This window comes from Staurois parvus, unplaced genomic scaffold (genome assembly GCF_062004578.1).
Source record: "Staurois parvus isolate SC_StPar_1 unplaced genomic scaffold, SC_StPar_1.0 ptg000415l, whole genome shotgun sequence".
Taxonomy (NCBI): domain Eukaryota; kingdom Metazoa; phylum Chordata; class Amphibia; order Anura; family Ranidae; genus Staurois; species Staurois parvus.
Window position 1 is genome coordinate 2,662,926 of NW_028318211.1, and position 8,251 is coordinate 2,671,176.

The 8,251-nt window shown below is 38.0% G+C and overlaps 1 long non-coding RNA gene across 1 annotated transcript; it reads right to left on the bottom strand.

Annotated features, from left to right (window-relative positions):
- Window positions 1-303: 303 nt before the first annotated feature.
- On the bottom strand, window positions 304-1,048 carry LOC149454858 (uncharacterized). Its single transcript, XR_016314164.1, has 2 exons — window positions 880-1,048; window positions 304-785 (listed from the first exon to the last, which is right to left on the bottom strand). It is a non-coding gene; the product is annotated as an uncharacterized LOC149454858 (long non-coding RNA).
- Between the last annotated feature and the right edge of the window lie 7,203 nt (window positions 1,049-8,251).

The following is an 8,251-nucleotide window of genomic DNA, read 5'->3' on the forward strand; positions in this document are numbered from 1 at the left end:
CTGACTATGGGAGCACTGATCAACACACTTGTAGTCCATTTATAATTACAAGTCTGTGTGCCGCAATGGCATATGGGTCTTTTAGTTTATTCATTCACAGATCACTCTGATTGAATAACATAGCTGTGCGGGTGGACAGCGGCTGTGGGGAGAACAACCCCCTTCAAGAGGCTCTGGAGGTGAGGGGGCTGGTGATTACCAACATATTACAGGTTACACCAAGTGGGCTATGGACCAAACACACATTTTTTCCATTTTGCCAATCCTAATTTCTGTGTTCTGAAATAAATTATGACACTAGTATTCATGTGCAATGTTGTAGAGCTTTACTTTATGTAGCATTCTATGTAAAGTTTTGACAGTAAATATCTACTGCTTTCATAATATCTGCTTTTCATTTGTACTTGTATGTTACCATCACAGACTTCTGTGGCTTAAACGACTTCAGAGCTTAATGTACAGTTTTATCTCTTTACTTCTCACTGTGCCACTGACAGCACAATAATATATCCCCGAGTCTGACACACTAAGATCTGAAATAGTCAGGGGAATGTATTTTTTATCCAAAAGCGTTGAGGAAAACTTGTTTGTAGAGTGTTCTTCTTCTACATTGAACCCTGCTTTCTTCAAAATGTTATGAGGATTCTTTCCTGGATGCTGTTGATACCAAAATAAATATGGAGAAGTTGATGTTGTTCCATATTCACAATCCAAAGTGATCTGACTCCCTTCATATGCAATGTATTCTGGTACCGTCTGGTTGACATAATCAGCTCTACAAACACCTAGAGTAAAAGAAAATTATATTTAGCACTGAGATCTTCAAGTAGCATAATGTTTATGAACTAATGTTACTCAATAACGTTTATAGGCTCTTACCTAATAAAAAAATTCCCAGCACTCCACATAGCCAAATGTAGATCACCATCTTATAATAAGTCTTAGATGAAGTATATCATGAACTGAAATATGCAGACAGTATATGTGCAAGGAGGGTGGAGTTCTAAAAGTGACAGAGGGCTATCACCAATGATATTATTCAGCTTTTATTTTCCTATGTGCACACAATACAACCACAAGTTGGAATATTCATTATTTCTTAAATATGTAATGTAGAAAGACTGATATCTAAAATTATAATACAAATTAGTATACCATTACATTTATAATGTATTTAAGTACTGACACTAGAATGTCTTAAAAAGTAACAAACCAATTAAAACCAAACTTATTTAATGCGTGGGCAATAACCTTGACTGTGATATTTTTTTCTCTTTGACTGTTTGGTCCAGGAATTCCCCAATTGGCAGTGAGAAGAAACTGAGTGTTCAATATATATATGTATATATATATATATATATATATATATATATATATATATATATATATATATAGTGTCATTATGGTGGATAGCTGCCCTGTTATCAACAAACCAGTGCAGCCAGTCACAGTGTCCCAATCACCACCACACCAGTCCCAGTGTGACCATAAGGTTATGGGTATTCCCTCTGACCTGGTGCTCCAGGGCCTCCAAACGAGTTATAGGTAGTCAGGAAATTAGATGCATATTTTATGCCCCTAAAAAGCCTGAGCTTGTGGCATAATTGACATTTTCAAAATACTCACTATGTCTTTCAGAAAATACCTTTGGGAGTTTGCTTTCCAAAATCTGGTCATTTTGTGGATGTTTCCTCAGTCCTGGCATTTCAGTGACTCAAGAAATATGTAGGTAGCCAGGAAATTAGATGTGTAATTTATGCTCATTGGAAACCTAAAGGTGTTCCTTGGGTTTTGGGACTCTCTATGTGAAAAGGTTTCACACATGTGGTATCCCTATACTCAGGAGGCATAGCAGAATATGATTTGGGGTGTAATTGTAAGTATGCCTATGTTATGTGTGAGAAATACCTTGTTAAACTGACAACACTGTGACAACAAATTACAATTTCAAAAAACTCATTGTGCCTTTTGATAAATGCCTTAGACTAACACACAAATCAATGGAAAGACTGTTAGCAAGAAAGTTGGTATTGAAGATTAAGGAACTTTCAAAACTGTCAATTCTTTATTATCAAAAATAATCACATCAGGACTGATCAATTTTAAAATGTAAACATTTTAAAAGTGGTAAAAATAAATTCTGCCCATTTTCTAGGCTAGTAGGCAAGGGATTGTCAAAAATGGCATGGGGGCTGACCACTGACCTGGCAGGAAGGGGGTGAAACAGTATGGTCTTTAAGTGATTAAAATCAGTTCTTACCATTTTCTAGGCTAATAGGCAAGGGATTGTAATAAAATGGCATGGGGGATAGCCACTGACCTAGGGAACATGTAGCAAAGCAAAAACAATGGTTAACAATACCAAAGGCACTTTTTTTTTACCTTAAATCAAGTCCTAAAAAAAAAAAAAAAAAAAAAATAACCCCCCTTTTAAAATTTCCCACAATGTACATCATCAATCGATTTCCCCAGCAAAATCCCTTGTAGTCCTTCCTTAATCATGCCTGATGGCCATTGGCCCTTCAAAAGAAAAAATAAAATAAAATGTCGCCCACTGACAATATTACCCTGACAATTGTTTGCTTACTTCTGACAGCTCTGATGGATGACAGTTGATATAAATAAAGTAGTGACATAATTGAACAAATATGGTCATGTCCAAATATGGTCAATTACTTCACTTGGGAGACCCTGGCCTTTATTTATATGAGCTGGCATCCACCAGAGCAAAAGCAGGTGAACAAATGGCAGGGTAAGATTATGTCTGCAGGTGGTGCATTTTTCTTACTGTGGGTCAGCAGGCATCGTGATTGATAGGGATCTACATCGCTGAATGGCATGATTGATGATAAAATGTATGTTGTGGGACATTTTATTTCTTATTAAAGGACTTTTCAAAAACTGTACTGTTTACATTTTTTGCATGAAAAAGTAGGTGTACTATGTACCCCCTTAGTCACTCACATGGAAGGGCTAATATTTGGGAGCCCCTTTGTGTTAAAAGGTTTTCCTAGATTCCGATAATCCCTTACTCACAGACCCCCCCTACACAACCCCCCATTTTGAAGGCAGGTGTTCTAGTATGCCTCAGGAGGGGGGTGCATGCTCATTCCCTTTTTTCTATATTTTTGCATGGGATTCACCCTTAAATTCATATCAGATCCAAAATCTCTGGTACAGAATTTGTAAGGCACCCCACACTTTTTCATGTAGGATTTCCCTTAAAATTAATAATAAACCTGAAGGGACTTTTCTTTTAACTGTCCCCGTCTCTTTGCTTTCATGGCTACTTCTGAGTCTCAGAGCTGAAACAAGCATGCAGTACAATAAAGCCAGTGAAAAGTCAGAGATGAGGTACAGGTTGACCGCTAGCATGGGTTTATAGTGGATCCCTACGCTTTGGATGTTCACATATCGTGAACTTTTGGTGAAAAACTTTGCAGGTTCACCACCAGAAATAAGGAACAACCTATTAAACAGTGCACAGCTGGTCAGCTAAGTCACAAGAGGCAATCATTTGAAAGAATGGATAACCCAGCCATCTTACTATAAAAGAGTGGGTTCACAGAAGCCATTTTATCAGTGCTGGTTGGAACTATGAGGAAAAGATGACAATTCTGGAGGGATAGATACCTTTTTTTTATTTAAATTAATTTATTTAAATAAATGATTTAGTTTTGGCAATGGATGTCTCCTATGGCCTTGCCGGGCTATCCATGCAACTATGCATAATAGCACGCTTCTCCACCCATTGACGTCAAAAGAATTTGCCACAAATTTTGTAAACGTCAAGCAAGATTTAAAAAACTTTTAATAAACTGAACCCAGGCAGATCTGCTCTTTCCTTTTCCTTATATCTATACTTGTTCCATATCAGTTACTTGGAGATTTTCTGAAGTCATTGCATTGCTCTCATAGCCTCACAACTAGCATTTTTCAGAAAGAGAGATCGACAATGATAATCTACATGCTACAGGTTTCCTTTAACAAAACAAAACTTTTTTTTCAAACTTTCTTCTCTAAAGTAAACTTAGTAGGTATAATAGAAGGTTATTTAAGAACAAGAGTCATGGTCTCCAAGGAAACTGTAAGAATAACCTTTGCTAATTTCTATGGGATGTTTTCCCCATGGACAGGCTCATCATATAAAAACAGGTGTATGTATGGCACTTGCCGCATATTGTAGTCATATTCAGTGATGAGGGGGCTACCATCTGTGCTGAAGGAAACAACATTATAATCACATTCTACTCTATGGCATAAAACAGGTAATATATACCTAACTGCACATGAGACAATGAGACAAGAATATGCATGTCTCTGGCAGCATTTCAAACCTAATTTTTAGAGTTTTAAATGCTCATAAGTACACATATGCAAGAGAAACTTTCTGAAAGAAAGTTTTCTTTAATTGCACTTTAACCTAAAATAAAATAAAGAAGCATTTACACACACATACATGCAGCTAGCTCTGCTCCTTAGATAATCAGGAGTACGGTATATATTACAAATTGAATGGAAGGTAATCACCAACTAACTAGGCTGACAAGCAGTTTTTGTCTCAGTTACAAGCAGTATTAGTTTTTTTTCTTTCATTTTCATCTGGTAATCCTGCCAGCAAATCTGTTGATTTTTAAAAGAAATAGCTGTCTTCCAGATGTATCAGTTACAGGGATGAGACAAACCATTTAACACAGGCAGGGGTGCTTAAAATGATCAGCTTTTGTTTATTTGATTCAGGTACTTATATAGCGCCATCAATTTACACAGTGCTTTACATATATATTATACATTCACATCAGTCCCTAACCCTCAAGGGGTGTACAATCTAAGGTCCCTAACTCACATTCATATATACACATACTAGGGACAATTTAGAGAGAAGCCAAATAACCTACCAGCATGTCTTTGGACTGTGGGAGGAAACCGGAGTACTCGGAGGAAACCCACACAGGAACAGGGAGAACATGCAAACTCCAGGCAGGTGGTGCCGTGGTTGGGATTTGAACCAATGACCCAAGTACTCCCAGGTGGAAGTGCTAACCATTTAGCCGCTGTGCTGCCCCATTTAAGAAAAAATGTTATCCAGGAAAAATACTGTTTGCTGTAACTGAAGTGTTAGCTGGAGTTTGGCTTTAATTTGTCTGTCCATCTAAATCTTCTTTTAATCTTCATTTAACACTCCCCTCCCCCCAGGCTGTGTGCTGTGCCCCCGTGCTCATTCATCCAAAGTGGGGATGAACAGGAGGTGTGTTACTATTACAGGAGGTGTGTTACTGGCCAGATCACCAGGGGAGAACAGGCAAAAAGAACAAAAAAGAAAAACGAATGCAGCCACCACATCTAATGATTGGTAAGCTGCAATATATTAAAAGTTCTGGTTTGGGTTTAATACTGCTTTAATGTAATTATTATTATTATTATTATACAGTATTTATAAAGCGCCAATAGTTCTCTCAGCGCTGTACATTACAAGTAATAATTATAGTAATAAATTCAGTCTGGGCCAGGATTGTTAAACACCAAAAAAAAAAATGTAGCCCAAATACAAACAGAACAAAATATTTACAGACAAATCCCTGTAACAACACTGACATGCACACAATGTTATGATAAACGTCAATGTTTTGTTACTAACAATTTAATAATGAAAGTACATATTGACACACGACTTGTGTGTGTGTGACACGTGTAATACCTGGGATTCAGTTTTCAGCAAACAATCACAATGCAGTGTTATATGTAACATATAAAGGACTCCCCACTTCATTCAACATACAAACCATATTTTCAAAAGTTATTTAAATATAAAGGTGAGAAAAACATTAGGCAGGATTTACTAAATTATGAACTGAGCTGCTATAAAGTGAAGAACACCTGTGCTTTTGCCAAATACCCAAGCATGTTTACAGGCATGGAAAACCTGTGATCAGGTTTACTTCACTTCTTTTGACTTCACATTGCAGTAAATCAGACCCATAGTCATTCTAAATACAGGAAAGCTGACTCTTATTTTTATGAAAGAATGGTTACCCCATCTGGATCCTTACCAATCAGTGCTATATACCTCATCACAGACTTTGGATTAATGATTGTGTAGACTGCCAATCCTTGCAGTACTGTAAATGCAAAGCTTTCCCTGCAATAGTGTAAAAAAAGTCTGTCTTCTTACATGTTAGCTCTCTATTTGGCTCAGTATACCAGAACTATGCATACACCATAAAGCATTAGATCCCTGATGAAGCCAAGACTCAGCATAAACCACAGCATGTTGAATAGCACAGTGGCTAAATGGTTAGCACTTCTGCCTGGCAGTACTAGGGTAGTTGGTTTGAATCCCAACCATGGCACCACCTGCTTGGAGTTTGCATGTTCTCCCTGTGCCTGTGTGGTTTTCCTCTGGGTACTCTGGTTTCCTCCCACACTCCAAAGACATGCTGGTAGGTTATTTGGATCCTGCCTAAATTGGCCCTAGTATGTATGAATGTAACTTAGGGATATTAGATTGTACACCCCTTGAGGGTTAGGGACCAGGGGCGGACTGACCATTTGGAAACTGGGGCACTGCCCGAGGGCCTGGGGTCAGTAGGGGGCCCCATGACATGCCCCTGGTACCTTTTTCATAGGCTTTTTTGAGTTTGGACAAGGACACAGGGGCTCAATGATCCCCTATTGCCCGGGGGCCCCATGAGTTGTTAGTCCGCCCCTGTTAGGGACTGATGTGAATATACACTATATATGTAAAAGCACTGCATAAATTGATGGTGCTATATACAGTAAGTACCTAAACAACATGATCAATGGCCTGTCATAGAGTTGGGTATAACTATCACAGAAGTATCATTAACCTTTAAACATTTTTCATTCATTTTATGGGCAGCCTAAATTAGTCATATATAGAGCGTCTGACTTTATGCACATTCTGTGCAGTTAATAGACAAAAGTGTCAGATGTGTAAATATAAAAAGCACTTTCCCCTACTTATTAACACGCATTCACAGTATATCTTTAAAACATGATCTTAATTTCATCATTGTTCATTTCTAGTTTATAAGACTGCAAATTTCCCTTACATATGATTGATATGTTTTATTAGGATTTCTGTCCTTGGACTTTGCATCCTGTCCGTTCAGTTTGCATTGCCTACTGTCATATATGAACAGTACATATTACAAAGCAAACTGATCATCATTATCTGTATGTAAAGGAATCACTTCAACTTTTTTTATCTAAGATTTTGTGATTTGAAAACCTTACTTACATTAACCATACTTATTTGCTAAATAAAGACAGGTTTACTTTGCAAAGTGTTCATTGAGCCAAGTCACACAAAGCTGTGTTCACTACAATCAGCCAGTAAATGCTGGTAGAAATTCAGTTCTTTTAATTTTCATTGCACATAATTGGGGATTTAGAGTGCATACAGGTTCATTTTATTTATTATAATTTATGTCTCTTGCACATAGGCATGTGAGCCCATGCAACTAAATTCTGGCATATTTCCCGATAGCCCAGGTGCTGCGTACAGATGCCTATACCAGTGCTTCTCAACCTTTTTTCAGTCAAGGCACCCTTTAAAATTCTGCACAATCTCGAGGCACCCATTACAAAATGTAAAATAACTAAACTAGTAGTTTTACAGAATGCAGCAAGATCTGCGCATTTAGGACACTCAACGTCAGAGGTGATTTATTCTTCCAAAGCAAATAAACTTCTGCACACTGGCACTGACTAGTATTCCATTGTTTCTCTTCTCCCTCAGCAAATGTGACCTCAGTGCTGATGGAGAGGGGCAGGGGAGGGGCAAGCAAGGATGCTGTGCAGGACCCGATGTCCTTCTTATCAACTGATGACATCATTGGTTGTTATGTAGCCAGCAGCTAGAAAGTTGTAATGGTGCACAATGAAAATCTGTGGCTTTGTGTAACTAAAAGGAAAGCTCGATTCACCTGCTGACTTGTATACAATTTCTTAGGCAATTTTAAGGCATTTTGAAATGGCACCCCTGAAGTAACCTGAAGGCACCCAAGGGTTCCTGGGCACCCTGGTTGAAAAAGGCTGATCTCTATAGACATAAATGGCTATGGGTGGCTGAACTTGGGTACACATCACTGTTAGCATAAACACTAGTATAGCATAGAAAATGTTCTATTTTTTGCATATGCCTGTATACTATATTCAGGTTCACACGAGTACAGGAATACACCCAAGTATAACCGATAACAGCTATTCATGTCTGTGAGTGGCTGTA